The 21,169-nt window shown below is 40.5% G+C and overlaps 1 long non-coding RNA gene across 1 annotated transcript in view; it reads left to right on the forward strand.

Moving 5' to 3' along the window:
• The first annotated feature begins 16,178 nt into the window (after positions 1 to 16,178).
• The window catches only part of LOC311246239, a 59,478-nt gene continuing 54,487 nt past the window's right edge, over positions 16,179 to 21,169 (forward strand). The window contains exons 1-2 of the long non-coding RNA XR_014620791.1: positions 16,179 to 16,411; positions 18,824 to 18,964. This is a non-coding gene — a long non-coding RNA (uncharacterized lncRNA). The remainder of the gene's footprint in view (positions 16,412 to 18,823; positions 18,965 to 21,169) is intronic.

Here is a 21,169-nt window from a genome sequence, read left to right on the forward strand (position 1 = left end):
ATTGACCTGGGACTTATAGGAACCCAAGGACAACCTACACTACCTTAGGCTTACTGCACCTTATGTGGATACTGTGATACTGTGATACTGTGAATAATGTATATTTCAGTGGATACCGTGATACTGTGAATAATGTATACTCAGTAGATAGTAAATTATAACACTACCTTATGCATACTGCACCTTATGTGACACTGTGAATAATGTGAATATTTCTTCAGCTAGTCAGATAGTAATTATATTGATCAAATTGTTTACACTGCCTGTGTTGTTTTTTACTACCTGTACACTGTGTTGTTTTACTACCTGTACCCCCCCCCCCCCCATGCTGCTATGATGCCTGAATTTCCCCAAGGGGATCAATAAAGGAATATCTTATCTTATCTTAGTCACACTTTCAAGATTCAGCATGGCTCCACTGGCCAAGTGAAAACAGTGCATAGGAATCTGATAACACCAGTCAACTTCCTCCCAATCTCTGATGCTCCTTCTGAGGAGGAGATGGATATGTCTGACATGTCTGAGTCTGAAGATCTCAGTGAGCGGCGTAACCATGAAGATGAGGTTGGAGCTTCATCAGTTTCTGCTGAGTACAGAACCAGTGTCTGGGTGTCAGAATTGCCTGCAGAGGGGACTAGTGTCATGGGCCAGGAGGATGATGGTGCCCAGGACCCTCCAAGTCTTGATCCAGCTCTGGGGTCATCACAGCCTGACTACCCTGCTCTACTTGATCCGGCTCTGGGGTCATCACAGCCTGACTACCCTGCTCTACTTGATCCAGCTCTGGGGTCATCACAGCCTGACTACCCTGCTCTACTTGATCCGGCTCTGGGGTCATCACAGCCTGACTACCCTGCTCTACTTGATCCAGCTCTGGGGTCATCACAGCCTGACTACCCTGCTCTACTTGATCCGGCTCAGGGATCATCACAGCCTGACTACCCTGCTCTACTTGATCCGGCTCTGGGGTCATCACAGCCTGACTACCCTGCTCTACTTGATCCGGCTCTGGGGTCATCACAGCCTGACTACCCTGCTCTACTTGATCCGGCTCTGGGGTCATCACAGCCTGACTACCCTGCTCTACTTGATCCGGCTCTGGGGTCATCACAGCCTGACTACCCTGCTCTACTTGATCCGGCTCTGGGATCATTACAGCCTGACTACCCTGCTCTACTTGGCAATATCCTTGGGGCACTGGTACCTCAAGATTCAATTGAGCCTGAGAGTGCACATGTAAATGAGGGACTGTCTGATGATAACAGGTCTCATACTGACCGCACATGTACTTCCATGTCTGACATGAATGACAAAGATGCACCTATCACCACACAACACGATACTGCCATTTCAGTTGTAGTTGGAAGGTCATTGAGTCATGTTAGGTCGAGAGCAGGCAGGTTCTTTAAGCCTGTGTCACGGTTAATTGAGATGATGGATCATAGATATGAGATAGTTTGAATTTTTCACCCAGTTGGGGTTCAGGGTATTTCTGTTTTATTTGTTATCATCTTTATTCTAGTCAGAGGAAAGAGATGAGAATTTTTTTTGACCGTGCCTTTTGTGAGAGAGTCTCACATGGTGTTGATGGGAGGCTGGGTTCTGGGGAGGGATCCGGTCTCTGGACGTTTTGGGTTTAGTTTGAGCTGTTAACAGTCATAATGTATATTTAACATGTAACAGGCATGTTTCGCCTATGAGGAGTAAGGGGTTTGGCCGACCAATTGCTTTTCTAATTCTTGTGAAGAATAGTCTTTTGACTGGACTACGTGTGACTGTTTTATTGCAGGGTCTGCATCCTCAAATTAGACTTGGATTTTTTTTTATTCTTTTTCTTTTAATGTAATTTGTATTATGCTGTAGTGTTTTGTGCCTGGTTTGGATACTTTTTTTGTTTTCTTTCCTTTTCTGTTGGGAGTGTGTGGGCAAGTGGAATTCAGCAGGGGGGAATGTAACAGAGTTTATTGTGATTTCACTTGTCAAGGTAACTAAGACCCAATAGCATGGCACTTAATTGTTCTAGGGATTCTTATTGGTTGGTGGGCGTTTCCTTGTGGGCTTCAACCCAAGTGTTCACGTTAGCGTGGCACCATTACATGAGGAAGCAGCCCATGGTAGGTTCACAGACAGTACACCCAGAATGAACATAATGTTCCTAAATGTTTAACTCTCACTACTAGTTGGAAGTATTAATGTAGGCATGTTGATAATAAATTGTAGAAGGTAGCGACCCTATGGTAAATGTGTTAAAATAATAATTAAGTGAGATGGTGTCGAAAATGTATATAACTAGCCCACATGTTAGTAGGCTAATTATTCCCAATTCTTCTGTAGTGAACGGTGTTTGAGGGGTCTGATGAGCCGACCACATAACCTGTCTAACCAGGATCTTTTGTGTGTTACCAGGTACAAAATATTGTCATTTGATTGTACATTGTTTATTATTTCATGTTATTATATTAACCATTACATGAGGAAGCAGCCCATGTGAACGGTGTTCGAGGGGTCTGATGAGCCGACCACATAACCTGTCTAACCATTATTTTTTATTTTGCGAGGCCCCCCTTCCCGCGAGGCCCTGTGCGACCGCACTGCTCACACACCCCCTGAGGCGGCCCTGTGTGCATGTATCATTTCATGTGTGTGCATGTATCATTTCATGTCTGTGCATGTATCATTTCATGTGTGTGCCAGTGGCGGCCGGCCGATAGTGGGCGCTAGAGCGCTGCCCTCCCTGGTTAAAAGAGAGAAGAAGAAAATATTATTATTATAATTTTTTTGAGCCCTAGAAATAAAATAAACATGTTTAAAATGAATAATATTTACTAATTTTAAGTATGTTTGTGTTTCCAATGCACAATATAACATTAATATATCAAATATAAATAATAGTTTTTCATTCACAGGAAGTGACTAGTAACTACCTCTCAGGCCAGGGCGAGACATATCGCGCACAGCAGGGCGTGCACTGGTTTCATCGCTGTATCCTCGCAGCCAATCAAATAGGTCAACGCACGTAACGCACTGTACGTTGAAATGATGTAATATGATGGAAGCCGGGCGCGTTTTCAAGCGATCTATATCATCTAAGCAAGCAGCGTCTATTCTTTCCGTAGACGCATTTCTCGGAGACGCTCTAGCCGCATTTCTCGGAGACGCTCTCTGATTGGCCGACGTCAGTTTCTACACTGGTTAGGTAGTTACTCTTCGAAGTTGGTTAAGGTTAGAATTTGTCTTAGAGCGTGACGGCAAGTTCTTTCGACGGTTAAGCTTAGGCACTCTTTCAAAGTTGGTTAAGGTTAGAGTTTGTCTTAGAGCAGGGCGATAGAACGCCAGGTAGTTTGCAGGCTGTTCGATGCGGAAATGGGCAAAGACACAGCTCATCATCACAGTACTTGTGTTGTGGTGGCTAACAAGAAGCTATTTGGCTAGCTGGATGCAGTCTGGACAGTGGATATACATCAACAGTCTGTCTGGGACTGTGGGACAGTGGACATATACACTTTATCAAGCCCTCCTGGACCACGTTTCAACTAAACAAAGTGAGTTAATGCGGTCTCTCTCTCTCTCTCTCTCTCTCGCTCTCTCAACACAGCGTGTTGTTGTTGAACTATAACATTTAATTTCGCCGCCGGTGATGCATAATGGATGAATGGTAACTTGTTTAAAATGACAAGATATATATATGTATTCATTATTGGATTGATCATACGTGTACTAGTGTAGTATGAATGAACTCGACTTAACGTTGGAAACGGGGTAACATTATGTCGAGACTCGAGTTAGTATTCGCTTGGTCAGCTGTCCGCTTGCCCCCCCCCCCCCCCCCCCCCCCCCCCCCACCCAAATGTAGTTCACACCGGCCGCCACTGGTGTGTGCATGTATCATTTCATGTCTGTGCATGTATCATTTCATGTGTGTGCATGTATCAATTCCTGTGTGAGAATTGTAGCTCCATATTTGTATACAGAGAAGCACTTAAATCATTGAATGGATATTGCAGTGAAAATGCCAATGAGAAAGTATCAAATAGAATGAATAGTTGTAAGGATAAACATTTGAAGTAATGCTTTATAATTAGAACAGTGGGGCCAACAACAGTATACAGCAGCACAGTCTCAAGTGTGTTGTTGCTATCGCTATATTGACAATGTGAACAGATTAGTTTGTATTATTATTTCATTGATTGATTCATTGATTGATTCATTACCCAAATGTGAACAATTGTGTTTGATATTAAGATTGTTTATTGTTCATTGAATTCATTACACAAATGAGAGCAACAGCATGTGTGTTTGTTTGATTCTTCACTCCCCCTATGCAGGGGGTGCAACACTAGGTCCTCTGCTGTGCAGGGTCCACCTAACAGAGGACATGGAAGGAGGTTCTCCATGGTCTGGGGTTCTGTGCCACAGTCGCATGTGGTTGGGCCACTAAGATAGCCCCCCATCTGCTTGGGGCTTCCCTGGAACGGCCAACACCTGGAAAGGAGCTAAGCAGCTATGACCCACGTGGCGTGTGGCCGGGACTACACACAATATCGGACCTTAACAGGAAACCCAACAGCACCGCTAACATTGCTGCCTCCCTACCGGATGAGCTGAACAGCTTTTACGCCCGTTTTGAACGGTACCACCAACCTTCCAGGGGAAGCCCCCACCACTCATTAACCCCTCCCACAAGTCTGTACGATGAACGGTTCATGAGATATGAAAGGGGCGGGGCTCATTGCAATGGACAATAATCTATTCATAAATAATTGTAATGCATGTATATCAATGACAATAGGTTCACTATGGCATGTCTATATATTGTTAACAGGTGCCAAAGAGCTGATTACCAGCGAGTAATATCACCCTCTTGTGGTGAAAAGCTATAACTTCATACTGAATATGCATTTCAATGATTAACTTAAAATACTTGTCCAAAACTGCCCTATTGTGAGGTTAGCTGCGGACAGAGATAGACAGGTGGACAGAACCGACCTGATGGAGATAATTATTATATTATATATAGTGTAGAGGCAGTAAACCAACATTCATCTCTATGTGGGGGAATGGTATCCAACAAACAGTAAAGTAGCAACGGAGAATGAGACACTTGTAAACTGTGGTGTTCCACAAGGAAGCATACTAGGTCCGCTACTGTTCCTAATTTATGCAAATGACATGTCGTCAGCTTGTGACTGCAACTTGTTCCTGTTTGCGGACGACTCAGCCCTGCTGGTCTCTGACAAGAACAAGTTACAGGTTGAAAAAACCCTCAGCTCAGAACTAGGCAAAATCTGCATATGGCTCGCTGATAACAAACTATCATTACACATGGGCAAAACAGAGTCCATTCTCTTCGGATCAAATAACAGACTCAGCAAGACCGACGGCTTCTCAGTTACAGTGGGTGACAATATTGTCACAAGGAAAGAAGATATTACCTACCTGGGTTCCATCCTAGAGGCAAATCTTTCCTGTGACAAAATGGCATCCAATGTAATAAAAAAAAGTCAACCAACGAACTCGATTCTTGTACCGGATCTCCTCACTGGTAAACAAGAATACCCTGAAGACTCTAGCAGGAGCACTCATTCAAGGGTACTACGACTATGCTTGCACCTCATGGTACCAAAGCACCTCAAAGGCGCTAAAAACAAAATTACAAACATCTCAAAACAAACTGGTCAGACTACTGCTTGACCTTACTCCTAGAACCCACCTCACCCCTGCCCACTTTGACAACCTAGGATGGCTTAGAGTAGACGACAGAGTACAGCAACTTGCAATGGGCCTGGTCTACAAGATACACTACACGACCAAGGTACCCATGTACATGACAAAATACTTCCCAAAGGTCAGTGAATACCACGATCACAACACCAGAGGGAGCTCCACAAATCATGTTAAACCCAGATTCGGCTCAAACAAGGGACTAAACACGTTTCGCAATTATGCCACATCAATGTGGAACGCCCTACCCAAAGCTGTAAAGGAATGTGAATCACTACCCACTTTCAAAAACACTCTCAAAAAACACCTAAGGGAGACTGCAACTCGAAACTGGCCCCTGTAAATGTCCGAACACAACCCCCTCCAATGTACAGTAAATTACTAAGTATGGTCTTGTCAATAATCCAATGTACAGTGTTGTTTGTACAGTTGTACAGTGTCCCCCACCCACCCCTCCTACCGAACCCCCCCCCCCCCCACCCAACCCCCCCTCCCCCCCCCCCCCCCCACTCCTACCCAACCCCCCCCCCCCCCCCCCCCCCCCCACCCACCCAACCACCTCCAATGTACAGTCCCCCCCCACCCCCACCTACCCAATCCAATGTACAGTTTCTACGCCTAATGTATATACTCTTTTCTTTCTGGACTCTTTTTGTATCACAAACAGTACTGTAATTGCAAATCTGGTATGTCATAAATGTATAGATGTAGCAGTACTGTCTATCTGTATGTCATGTATGTCATATATGTTACGATGAATTGAAAATGGGGGACCCTGATGTAAACAAGACGAAAGTCTTTCTCTGGTCTGCATCCCCTTAACAATTGTATGTATTGAGCTGTACTGTACTGTACCCATTCTGCAATCTGTTAATAAAGTTTTCATTCATTCATTCATTCATTCATGTTTTAAATGAAACCATTATTTGATTTTTCTGCCTAGGTTACGTCTCTAGACTCTTACTGACATAAAGAAATCACTTCCTGTTCCTTATATTATGGGGAGGGGCTAATAGGTTAAACCCACAACATTAAGATATTTCTCACTAATTAATAATATAGCCATACCATCTGCCATATGAACAAAAACTAAATCTTCATATTAAATCAAATTAGATTAGTGTAAATATTTATATTCAATAATGTAAATGAATATAAAAACTTCATGAACACAAAATCACTATTCTGGCTGCTACATTTCCAATCCCTAATTGTTACCGTGGAAGAATTATCAATAAATTATAATATTGCAGCCACAATCTACAACATAATATGTACCTACAGTACATTATTGAAGTCCAGGTCCAATGTGATGTGTCCGTCTGTCAGCATTGAACACTGAAGTCTTCCTAGGGATCAGAGCTTCAAGCACGTGACCCACCAGTTCTGTGGTGAAACAGGCTCTGAGGTTTTGTCAGATGCTCTCTGGCGCCACCAGTTATTGAAGGAATACACTGTTGCTGTCACACCTCAGTCTTCTGACTGCTACCTTGAGCTACTTATGAGCGAAGCCCACTAGGGCACGACATATCTGCAGTAGAGATGTCCGCTGTCACTCCAATACAATGGAGCTAAATGGCACCGGGTTTGTGCCAAAATAATACATTTGAAAAACTCAACATTAATGTCTATAGAGCTTTCTATTTCATTTAGCAACTATTTTCTGTAGAGTATTCTACTTTTAACGTAAGTAAAATATCATGTCCTAATGGCTACACAGCATTTTAAATTATAACACTCATAATGAAAGAGTCAAAACAAGCATGAGATATATTTTATTGACTAAATCAAAAAAGGAGGTACAGAATCTGTGTGTTAGATATGAATGAAGATAAACGGAAATCAGTCACAAAACAAAAATAAATCCTAAGGATTCCTATTGAGTATACTACTTAGTATAAGTACATGGGGTTCCTATTGTGTATACTACATAGTATAAGTACATGGGGTTCCTGTTGTCAGGTCCCCGGGGGAGAAATATGATTTCGATCACAGATTTTTGAAATATTGATATCAAAGACGTGTTACGGCGTCTTCGGCAGAATGAGCATGGCGGGGAAAGACGAGTTACGGCGTTTTCGGCGATTAAAGTGTTAAAGTGTGATGGGACTGATGACATGCAGGTGTGTTAGTAATCAGGCTACCTGGCTACTTAAAGTGTAATGGGACTGATGACATGCAGGTGTGTTTGTAATCAGGCTACCTGGCTACTTACAGTGTAATGGGACTGATGACATGTGTGTTAGTAATCAGGCTACCTGGCTACTTAAAGTGTAATGGGACTGATGACAGCAGGTGTGTTTGTAACCAGTAAGAGTTTACAGTTTTTACCGTCGTTTGCGACGTTGTTTTGTTTATCGTTTGTTGTGCAAGGTACTGAAGGTAGTACCGTTTACTTTATGTTACATGCAATTGTGCATTTGTTAATTGTATGGTGTAAATAAATACTCTGTTGAGTATTATCGTAACGGACCTTGTGGACATTCTGTCTTTGATCTGACGAGTAGCCACAGATGCGTCAATTACGTTCAAGCCGGTTTTCAGCCACCTCACAGAGTCACTAGTTAATTCAAGCCTTTATATAATGTTTAGAGATTAAAGTCAACATTTATGACGTCAGACTAAAGAGATAATGTTTACAGATTAAAGTCAACATTTATAAAGTCAGAATAAAGTCAAAATCTTTAGATTAATCTCTTAAACCCTAGCCATATTTTCAGAAAATTCACTTAAAAGTAAACAGCCAGGGCGCCCCAGTGGCGAACCACACGGCCGACCCGGGTTCGACTCCCGAACCCGTCGTTATTTGCCGAATGTCTTCCCCCCACTCTGTCTCCCATTCCTAATCTGTCTCTCCCTACTGGACTGCCCAGTAGAAATAAAGCGATAAAACGCCAAAAATAAATCTTAAAAAAAACAAAAACAAAAAAGTAAACAGCCAAGTAAATGGAGGATTGCTCCACTTCTACAAGGTCCATTTGCATGTTCATGGTATCTAGGGACATGTATAATAATAAAAATAATAATAAATTGGATTTGAAGAGAGAAGCACCTTTCTCAGACTCAAGGACACTGTACAAGGAAAGGGTAGAAAAAAAGAAAAGATTTAGAAAAAACAAGATAAAAAATAAAATGATGAATGTATGTGTATAGTAACAACAGGACCTGTGAATGTATTCTCAGTGTCAGATATATTGTGTATGTTACTATGCTTGAGTAAATTGTAATGAACCAAAGGAGAATATCAATTATTATTATTTATAAGTTTTTTCCATCTTTGATGGTGAATAACACCATGCTAACATTGACCAGACATGAGATTTACCTGAACTGATTTAGCACCTTCATGAGATCAAGTGTACAAAATATCTAAGCAAATTAATAAAGGGCAGATGATTTACAGGTTTTTTTTGTAGATATAGTACTGGATTTTGCCATCCAGACACACATTTCGTAGGCAGTTAGCCTCTGGTATGCGTGCCATTAGTGTTAGCCACGCTTCTAGGCCTCTTTTATTTTGGAAAGAATGATAAAAAATACAAATACAATATATATATATATTTATTTTTTTTCGACTAAGAGGTTGGCTAGTCGACTACGTCGTTTCGACCGATTAGTCGACTAATCGACTAATAGGGGCCAGCCCTAGCGTGTGCATAGGGCCAAACATCTGTGCAAATAGCACATACCACCAAAATCACACATTGGCCCATGCCTACTAGACGCAAAGGATATCGGTTGTCAAGCTGCTTTTGTATGTTGTAGTGTTGTCACAATACCAACATTTTGACTTTGATACAGGGGGCAGTGTAGCGCATAATGTTTATTAGGGATGGGTACCGAATTCTGTACTTTTACTTACCGAAACACGTCGGTAGGGCTGTCGCGCTAACCGCATCACCGCAATCCTGTGGTGTGTCCAGACAACCGTGAGATCCACGGTAAAATAAAAGGGGCGTCATCATTTTTAACTTCATTTAATGACGAGGAGTCCGTTTTCCAGTAGCATGAGCTAACTTCACACAGGACACACTCAAATGTTATCGCACCTCAGAGATGGCAGTGGACATGTATGACAGGACAAAGGCCATATGTAATAGCCTTTGGATTGAGGAACATACTACCAGCCAAAGGAGGAAGCAGAAAAGGATGGACGAGTATGTAGTTGAGTCATCTTGTGGCACAAGCTCAGACCTCAGCTCAGGAGATCAGCTGAGACAGAGACTGTTCTATCCAGTCGTCGACAGAATGCTGCAAGAGCTTGAGAGCAGGTTCTCATGAGTTGGATAACAACTTATGAGAGGCATACAGGCATGCTATCCAGCCTCAGACCAGTTTCTCTCAGTGGAATTGCTGCAACCCCTCGCCACACATTACAATATCCAACTATTGCCAGAGGAGATCACAGTTGCAAAGTGTTTCCTGGTCAGGAGATGCAGAGATGCAGTCCCTACTATCCAAAGTGTCTTTTCCCTCCTGGATGATGATGATAATAATAATAATAATAATAATAATAATAATAATAATAATAATAATAATAATAATAATAATAATAATAATAATAATAATAATAATAATAATAATAATAATAATAATAATAATAATAATAATAATAATAATAATAATAATAATAATAATAATAATAATAATAATAATAATAATAATAATAATAATAATAATAATAATAATAATAATAATAATAATAATAATAATAATAATAATAATAATAATAATAATAATAATAATAATAATAATAATAATAATAATAATAATAATAATAATAATAATAATAATAATAATAATAATAATAATAATAATAATAATAATAATAATAATAATAATAATAATAATAATAATAATAATAATAATAATAATAATAATAATAATAATAATAATAATAATAATAATTAATAATAATAATAATAATAATAATAATAATAATAATAATAATAATAATAATAATAATAATAATAATAATGCATTTCATTTATAAGGTGCCTTTCAGGACACTAAAAAAAAAGTCCACAAATCGGTGAATGAAAAAATTATAGGATCAAATGAAAACTACTTACTAAAAATGTTTAAAAGTACTAAAAACCAACAAAAAATACCAAACACTAACAAACATTCAGCACAGACAATGGGGATGCAGACATCTATAAAAAAAAAAAAAAAAAAAAATTAAAAAGAAAATGTAATTTTTATTTTTTTTTAGATCCGGGGCTAGGAGAAAAACATCCGGGGCTAAAGCCCCGGAAGCCCAGGGCTAACGACGCCACTGGTGGATGGCTATCAAAACAAGGCCAGATTGGGCTGTAATTGACGTAAAATAGCTCTTACCTGTGGCCGGTTGGACTGCAAAAAGGATTTCCCAGTTATCGATCGCCATCTGGTAGATCGATATGTCCATTGGCTGATGCTATAATCCTTTACTGCATACTGAATTCAGCGTCCCAAAAACTATTTCAGGCGATCGGCTACATGCAAAACAGAAAAATCCATTCATAAAAAATAAAAAAAACTCTGTCTGTAACAGGGAACACTGCATTATCGAGACAGTGCCCCTATGAGGATCTGGCCGGTAATGCACTTTTCCGAATTCCAAGAGTAGGATAAATCTGCAGTGCCGCTCGGTGACATTGAGTAGGATATTAACCCATTCTCTGCCACCACTTTGATCATCCTAAACCATCCTCTGCCAGCGCTATTTGTGTATGGAGATGTTCACCTTCTTTGCAGGGCTATAACTTTTTAAATTGTATTGCTAAATTGACATTACTATGGCCCATTCAACATCAATTATCTATCATTCAGGATGTAGGAACGCTTTACTTTTTCATTCACACATTCATACTAAAATACCGTCTAGAGTATAAATATGTTTTTATCGTTTTCTGCAGTATTTCATAGAATGTGAGATATAGGCATAAATGCATATATTAGATTATCAAATGCAGTTTGATACCGATCCATGCTATATAAAAAATTTCAACTGTACATGGTCCTAAACGTCATGACTGATCATCTGCGGGTGAACGGCGGGGGGGGGGGGGGGGGGGGGCGTTTATAATTCAATGGCCGACGTTAAATGATTTATGTAGTATGGGTGATATATTGATCAGAGCAGTTTGTATCGAAAATGATAAATAAAAACGCTGAAAATTACGTCAGCCTCCTCCTAGCGATGGGCGATGAGAGTGGAGCAAACGGATCCCAATTATGTGATGTTGATCGATGCAATCCATTTCCGGTTTGTATATTACTAATACACGTCCAAATCATGTTGATTATTGAGTTATGGCAAAGATCCATGTCCACGGTGTCTGTATTGAGCCCCGGGACGATAAACGAGTGGCCGGGCGAAAATAGGGGACGGACCGAGCTCCAATGGGCACTTCCGGTTTGGCAACTCGCCGATCGGCCACCAGGTGGCGGTATTGAAGCGTTGCAGAGTTGTGATGGCTCAGACAGCATCAGCCAAGACTCCGTGGGTGAAATATGAATACCATGACGAAAACATGAAACATTGATCTCAAACACGCCTTTCGGCGTGATTGGCAGACAACGCATGGCGGAGAAACCCGCCTTAACACGTGATTGGCGGAGAATGGGTTAAAATGGAATAAAAGCCAAAACAACCTAGCCACGGACATATCCGTGGTTGGCCCTCAACCGTTGGATCCGAAACACCGACATGTCCGTGGTTGGCCCCGAATGTGTTAAGAGACCCTAGATAATGTATTATTATACAGTATATCTATCAACAGTTATAGTCCTTAAGACCCTAGCAGCTAATGTATTATTATATATCTATCTAGCAGCTAATGTATTTTCACAGGTTGATTGTCCACATTTTAAGAATAAAAGCTTAAATCTCTAAGGAGCTAACGTTAGCATTAGTGACAGTTACGTCCACTAACAGCTATAGTATTCAGTTACATAGCGTTATAGTCTCCTCAAACAATGTAACAAAGAACAATACAAATAATTAGGGATGCTCGATATTGGCTTTTTTACCGATACCGATATTCCGATATTGTCCAACTCTTAATTTCCGATACCGATATCAACCGATATCAACCGATACCGATATATGCAGGGTTTCCCCGTCCAAAAAACGGAATAATTTCAGGTAACTAATAATTTCACTGGATATATATATAACAAATATTGTTATTGTTTTTTTTTGTTTTTAAACCGATACCGATATTTTCCGATATCACATTTTACTGCCGATATCGGCCGATAATATCGGTCGGCCGATAATATCGGACATCCCTACAAATAATATAAACAAACAAACTATTAAAGGTACACTACTGATAAAATATGAAAGTGCTTATGTGTGTGTGCTTATATGTACCCAACTGAAAGAATAAATGAAGACAAAGAGTGAGTTGGCTGGTCTTCAGTGGCTTTGGTTTATTTTCAGGTGTAACTGCCAACTGAAGAGCACAGCGCGAGCCCACGGTTTAAATACCGGTACCGCAGTTGTGGTATTGTGCAACCGCAGTTGTATTAAATTTAATACAGTAAACATACCAAATAAATAGCAAAGACTGTATATTAAATAATAACATAAAGTGAGTGGGCAAGTACACTATACCATAAGTCTTTAGTGTCCAGGGTCAGGCAGGGTTCCCACTCGTCCTGGAAAACCTGGAAATTCAGAGACTAGATTTCCAGTCATGGAAAACCTGGGAAATGACCAAATATGATGTTGTCCTGGAAATGTACAATTGTATTTTAGCCCCTATGTGTGCATTATGATTAAAAATCAACTGTTGGTAGGATTATAGCAGTACCGCCCAATTTTGGGCCTGCGGGCCAAGTTTGGCCCACGTTCCCTTTGTTTTGGCCCAACATGGTATTTGACAAGCACATGCTTATTCTCCTCTTATTTAAAGTGCTGTAAAATCCTGACATAATGACTACAAAACGTACATTTTGTGATGGGTGTAGCAGTCACTTGTAATGAACATGAGACACTTCATCAGGAACCCTGCATAATTAAAAAAGGAGGAATAAGGTTGGGGTTAAATGTGTCAATACTAGGCCTATGGTAAATGATATGACCGGTTGTGAGCAAGTGCTGTCCTGAATTTTCTCAAAAAGAGTGAAACCCCTGTCAGGGCAAATCTCTCTCCCTCTTCCTCCAGTTTGTAGGAGACTGGATGGCCACAGAGGCTGGACACGCTCCACCTCCAAGATAATAATAATATTAATAAATTTATTTTATATAGCACCTTACATAAGGTATCTCAAAGCACTTTACAGACATTGCATTACAGTACATGGACAGACACAGTACATGGACTTTTACAATGACAACATGGTGGTGACGCTACAGAGAAAGGGAGACAGCTTAGAAACAAGACAGAGAGAAAACAATAATTATATAATAATAATAATAATAATAATAATAATAATAATAATAATAATAATAATAATAATAATAATAATAATAATAATAATAATAATAATAATAATAATAATAATAATAATAATAATAATAATAATAATAATAATAATAATAATAATAATAATATGGAGTGACTAGTGAGGGTATGCAAGTTTGATTCAAATGACAATACTCCCCATGCTTGATTATGGTGACATAGTCTACAGATCTGCATGTAAGACCTCACTCCACAAACTTGATGTCCTCTACCACTCTGCTATCCGGTTTGCCACCAGTGCCCCTTTCAACACTCACCACTGCTCCCTTTACTCCTCCGTCAACTGGCCATCCCTGCACACTCGTCGCAATATGCACTGGTTCATGCTCATTTACAAAACCCTCCTTGGGTTGTCCCTCCCCCCCTCTTACCTATGTCACCTGTTGCAAATTACATCTGCCACTCGTTCTGCTCAACACATTCTCCTAAAGATTCAGAAAACATATACTGCACTTGGTCAAACGTCATTCAGGGCTGCTGCTGCCAGGGACTGGAACAACCTACAGAGATCTCTCAAACTGGTCACCTTTATGCCTATAGTCAACATTCAAGCACTCTCTGATGAACATTCTCACTGATTCCTGCAACTGTTTCTCAACCCAGTAACATCCCCAACCCCCTGTCTGTCATGGTGCCCCTCTCACTGCTATATTGCTTGTTGTATGTATATTTATATTGTAATAACATATATTGTATGTCGGAAATGTTTAATCCTGAATTCATTTTCAGCCCCTTCAAGAGGCGTTGTCTCTTGCCAGGCCATCATTGTAAATAAGAATTTGTTCTTAATTGATTTGCCTGGTTAAATAAAGGTAAAACAAACGTAACAGGTGGGTTTTGAGGTGAGACTTAAATGTTTCTACGGATGGGGCTTCTTTAAGTTACATATCTTGGTGATGTTATTGATGTGTGGTTCGAATTATAGTTTGGGGTCAAATAGAACACCCAAGTTTTTCACTGTGGGGGAGGGGAGGACAGAGTGGTTGTTGATGGATATGGAGCAGTCAGGGTTTTTACGGAGAAGGTGAGGTGGGCCTATTAGAAGGATTTCAGTTTTAGTACTGTTGTTGAGTTGGAGAAGGTTGTGGTTCATCCAGATGTTTCTTCCAGAGAGGCAGGAGGAGAGGGCAGTAGTAGCAGCAGTGGTGTCAGGAGGGGATCTTATGTTGACGTTTGTCCATCAGCTCCTGACTGCTGTGGAGCTCCTGCATGTGTCTCTGAATGAATGAATGAATGAATGAAAACTTTATTTAACAGATTGCAGAATGGGTACAATACAGTACGGCTCAATACATACAATTGTTAAGGGGATGCAGACCTGAGAAAGACGTTTGTCTTGTTTCCATCAGGGTCCCCCATTTTCAATTCATATTCATATTCAATTCATGGGTGAGCCCAGGCCAAAACAACAAACAAACAAACACCACTATACTCCAAATAAACCAATCTATGGTAAAAGAAATTACAGTACCTAAACTACCCTTACCCAATTCAATTCTGCAGTCGATCCCGCTGGCAGAGAAGAGGTGGGACCTCTGGCCAGAGACTGCAACACTGTATATACCATATACACTTATCTATATCAGTATGGATATATCTGCATATATACCTGTATACAATTCTGTACACTGTATATACATTATCTGTTACATTTACACTCTGGTTAGAACTTATTTTCATTCTACTGAACTTGTGCGGTATGATGATTATAAATCTGAATCTAATCTGATCTAGGACGTTTGTTGTGAGAGTCAGTGTGTCTGTTTAGAGAGAATAAAGCATATCCTCCAAAAATTACTTTGATTAGTCAGTGTTTTGTGCAAACCTCCCATTTGCTGCACTTCATTTTAGACTTACTGCACTTCGAGCGCCATCTGCTGGCCAAGTTAGAGATGGTCCCCGCCCCAGCGGAAATGACGTCAAGGCTTTGTGTAGCTTCTCCTCGTTGTATGTTGCTAACGGGCTAAAGCTAACTTGTGATTCTGAACAGATCTAGAATGTAGAGATCGTGTAAAGAACGGACTAATGCTAACTTGTGATTCTGAGCATAATATAATACATACACTATATATTATATAGAATGTAGAGATTGTGTAAAGAACGGACTAACTGCAGCTGCTGGAGAGATATGTGAAGTATTTGAATGGACTAAGGAGCAGTATGAACTAGAGTAGAGTTTGGTCGCCACCTTGAATGTTCTGACGTCTGAACGTGAGATGAAGAAACACCAAGTAAGTTTGTTAAATCACCAAAAGGTATTTTGGACTATATTCTTACACCACTTTTTAACAGGGATATGCTTTGAGGTTACATTATTTCACACTTTTCTACCATTTCTATTCTATTGTTAAGGGGATGCAGACCAGAGAAAGACGTTTGTCTTGTTTACATCAGGGTCCCCCATTTTCAATTCATAGTGACATTTATGACATACACAACATACAGGTATATAGTACTGTTACATTTGTGACATATCATATGTAAATATACAGTACTGTTACCCATAGATCCTGACAGATTATATACATATGATGGGGAGGAGACTGTACATTAGGGGGGGGGGGGGGTTGGACATTTACAGGGGCCAGTTTCGAATTAGCGGGTTTGAATGTGGGTAGTGATTCACATTCCTTTACAGCTGTGGGTAGGGCGTTCCACATTGATGTGGCATAATTGGGAAACGTGTTTAGTCCCTTGTTTGTGCCGAATCTGGGTTTAACATGATTTGTGGAACTCCCTCTGGTGTTGTGGTCGTGGTATTCACTGACAGGTTGTTACGACCCCTGTGAGTCTAAGGGTAAAGGGCTGTAACATATAGGGATGGGTACCTTCACATTTGAACCGATACCGGTACCTGTGAATCGATACCGGTACCTTTTTTCGGTACTTTAGTCTCAAGAAATTTAATTTACCTAACTCAGTCGTAAAAAAAAATCCTAACTTCAAATAACTACAATTTCGACAGTTTTCGGCTTGTCATTGCTCCGACTGCTTTGTTGTTGAATCAAGTCAAATCCTAGGTAAGCATATATTGTGCGTGTGAACGTTGACATGAAGAAAAAAGTTTAAAAAAAAAGTAATTTTTTTTTATTTTTTTTATTCGGTTTCTCACTTGATTCGATACTCTGTAGTACCGACGTGTTTCGGTTCGGTACCTCAAGTACCGAATTCGGTACCCATCCCTAGTAACATAAGTTGGTTGACAGAAAAGATGGACCACGTTTGTAAACAACAATGATATTTATTAATAGATGCAAAGGAAGCACATATAGCTCAAGGGTGAGCCCAGGCCAAAACAACAAACAAACAAACACCACTATACTCCAAATAAACCAATCTATGGTAAAAGAAATTACAGTACCTAAACTACCCTTACCTAACCAAAACAGGAGAAAACAATGTCCAAAGGAAATGGCAGCTCACCCCATCTGTGCTTCCTGAGAAAGAGAGAAAAACACATTAATGATACATACAACAAAGGCAGAATATACAAAAACAAGCTATAACTAACAATGCTCTCTCTGTGGCCATACACACACAAGGCAATTGCCACTAAGCACAAAGGCCAATAAACGAAATGCAATATTGTCAAGGTTACAAAATCACACTAGGCCTAGCCTCATGCCAGAGAGAGAGAAAGACTGAAGTGAGAAGCCATGTTTTAACAGGTGTGTGGTGATCCATGATTGGGTGGTGTTGATTGAGTGTTGGAGTCTGGAAAACCATCCACCAATCGGTGCTGTGTTGCTATAATGGAAGGGCAGGCCTGGCAGGGACCAATGGTGGAGGGAACAATGGCTGGAGGGAGGAAAACACACACACACATGGAGACACACTGGGGAATATATACATTGGGATGTAACACAGGTTGAATAGGTTGTCAAAGTGGTGTTGTGGTCGTGGTATTCACTGACCTTTGGGAAGTATTTTGACATGTACATGGGTACCTTAGTGGTGTAGTGTATCTTGTAGACCAGGCCCATTGCAAGTTGCTGTACTCTGTCGTCTACTCTAAGCCATCCTAGGTTGTCAAAGTGGTTAGGGGTGAGGTGGGTTCTAGGAGTAAGGTCAAGTAGTAGTCTGACCAGTTTGTTTTGTGATGTTTGTAATCTTGTTTTAGCGCCTTTGAGGTGCTTTGGTACCATGAGGTGCAAGCATAGTCGTAGTACCTTTGAATGAGTGCTCCTGCCAGAGTCTTCAGGGTATTCTTGTTTACCAGAGAGGAGATCCGGTACAAGAATCTAGTTAGTTGGTTGATTTTTTTTATTACCTTGGATGCCATGCCATGCTAAGGAGGCAGCGCTAGAAAGCAGTAGTTTGTTTACAAAGATGTGTAAGAGAGGAGCATAAAACGTATTCGAGGAATTCCTATAAAGGGAAGAGGAGAGACAGCAAACTGAAATTACCAGAATGGAGAGACATATCAGGAAAGTAAAGATGAAGATGCCCCCCCCCCCCACCTACAGAATCAAAACATGCATGTGGAAGAGACAAAAAGAGAGCGGAGAAACCTTAAACTTTGTTTACATACTTTATTAAATTATATATTACATTACTACATTTCTAGTGTACAATTGCTATATCCATACAGCCTAACTGAACATTTTCATCTGCTTTAAATTATGATCTTATGGACTTTACAGAGCCGTGTCCAGTGAAGATGTCCCAGGGAAAGAATGACCTCAGTGACGGCCCCAAGAAACATGCGAGAGCTGTTTCACCGGCTGCAGACAAGAAAGATGAGCACATACCCGGACCTAGCCAACACCATTATGCTCTCTGAGGTGGTATTATGCTTCAGTTGTTATGCTTATGGTTGGGCTATTATATCACTAGTGGATGAACAAAAAATCATGTGACCAGATCTTACTTAGGGTTGACGAGTGGATGAAAAAAAATACATCACATATCTTTCTTAGGTTTGACTGCAAGACTCCAGGGCCCTCATGCATCAACGTGTTCTACGCACAGATCTGTGCTTACCCTGTGCGTACGATCATTTCTAAGCAAAGAGTGGGATTCATCAATTTGAACTTGAACTTGACTTCGTGCTTACATCTACGCACAGTTCAGACCTGGCGTACCTAGCGCCCAGTGGTAGAATATATTATTACAACAAGGAAATGAGCTTCTGTGCATAATAACACTGGCACGTTCTGTACGAACCGTAGTTCATTATAGTTCATTGTAAAATAGCAACAGTAGTGTAATTATGGTCAAAACCCTATAAATAGCATTTGGAATAATAGATCTTTCTCTCAGAATGAATGCAGCATGGTTTATATAGCGTTATCGGAATATACGGGGTGTACTGACTGACTGCGCTCTGCGTAGCTTGATTGATTGATTGATTGAAAAGTTTATTAACAGAGTGCAGAATGGGTACAGTACAGTACAGCTCAGTACATACAATCGTTGATTGCGGATGCAGACCAACTTTCGTCTTGTTTACATCAGGGTCCCCCATTTTCAATTCATCATAAATCATAAAGCTCAACTCGTTATTATTCTGCGCAGACCGCAGAAACACGGGAACGTTTTGATTATATTTAAAAGGCTTTACGTTAAACGAAACAAGTGGAACTTCGAAGCTGTAAGCAGAATACAAGTCATATGAATATAGTGTTCTTCCCCCTTTTTACTGTATAAGAAAGAATAGAAAACGCATTGCAATGACACTATAGTGGACAGACTATGTATATGATGGGATTCAAGTTCGCGTTTTTGTTGCTCATAGGCATGCTGTCAGAGTATGATATCTTAATCAAACATTCTAGAACATTTGTCGTCACAGATCATGTCTTCTTCTTCTTCTTATTTGAATTTCCGGCAGTGTAGACGCATCGTGGCGTATTACTGCCCTCCACAATTCTTGCTTCGCCCACACTTGAGAAAGTTTACACTCCTCTTCTTCTTCTTCTCATCTTCAAAACACATTTCTATCGTCTCTGTCTCCTTCTTCTCTGCTCCTCTTGTCATACAATCACAATACAAACATCATCTCCTCTCTTGGAGGGCCCCCCCAAGAGGGGGAACCCTCCATCTCATCGCTGTTCATCTTCCCACACCCCACAGATCATGTCCTAATAGAACATAGGCTATGGCATGGATCGCGTGATATTGTGTGGACTGTTATTATTACTGTACCGGTACCACCCATTGTGACTACAGCCTTGTGAGTCCCGCACACAAACATGATGGAATTCAAGTTCATGTATTGAAAGGCAGGCTACATGCATGCAGTGAGATTCATTGTTCTTGTATATGCTCTCGTATTATTGTTTATATAGGCTACCCAATACTGACATCAAAATAGATTGTAGTATGCCTCTAGAAATCATATGCAGCAGGTAGAAAATTGACGGGAGATCCATCGCAATTTGGAATAAAATTGAGGAGAACTTTAATCCCTGGGGTATTAATCAAACAACACGGGAAAAGGCAGTCATATTCCAGCGCGGTCTTTATTAGCCGACAACGAAATAGATGCATCTAAAAATCATATAGCCAATCGAACACAACTAATAAAGGCATTCATATTACAGCACGGTTATAATGACACACAACCAACGCCAAACAGTGGTCAACGAACGGTCTTTATTAGTATTTTGAGCTGTCCAGGCAGAATTGCAGCAATGGTCTTAGGGAGCCGTTGATATCTGACATCACCGTTTACAAGTCCGCCTTTTATTATTTATCCCATAATACGCGATAGTGTCTTCTTGGTTCGACAGCAGTGAATTCTCCGTGGAGTTTCTAACGGGTCGGTCCATTATTTCACATCCCATGGGGGGTGTTTCCTCATTTTCATGACCATATATGGATAATCATGCACGAGCATTGACGGTAGAACAAAGTGGTATTCATCATGACAGGTGTGCGTAGAGCCTGCGTACGCAAGTGTGATGAATGCCGACTTCCCTGTGCGTGCGCTAGTTCTACATTCCGTGCTTACGTGTGGAAGTAGGTCAAGTTCTACGTCCACGTTG

Source organism: Notolepis coatsorum (genome assembly GCF_963971535.1).
Source record: "Notolepis coatsorum genome assembly, contig: SUPER_1_unloc_1, whole genome shotgun sequence".
In the NCBI taxonomy this organism is placed as follows: Eukaryota; Metazoa; Chordata; class Actinopteri; order Aulopiformes; family Paralepididae; genus Notolepis; species Notolepis coatsorum.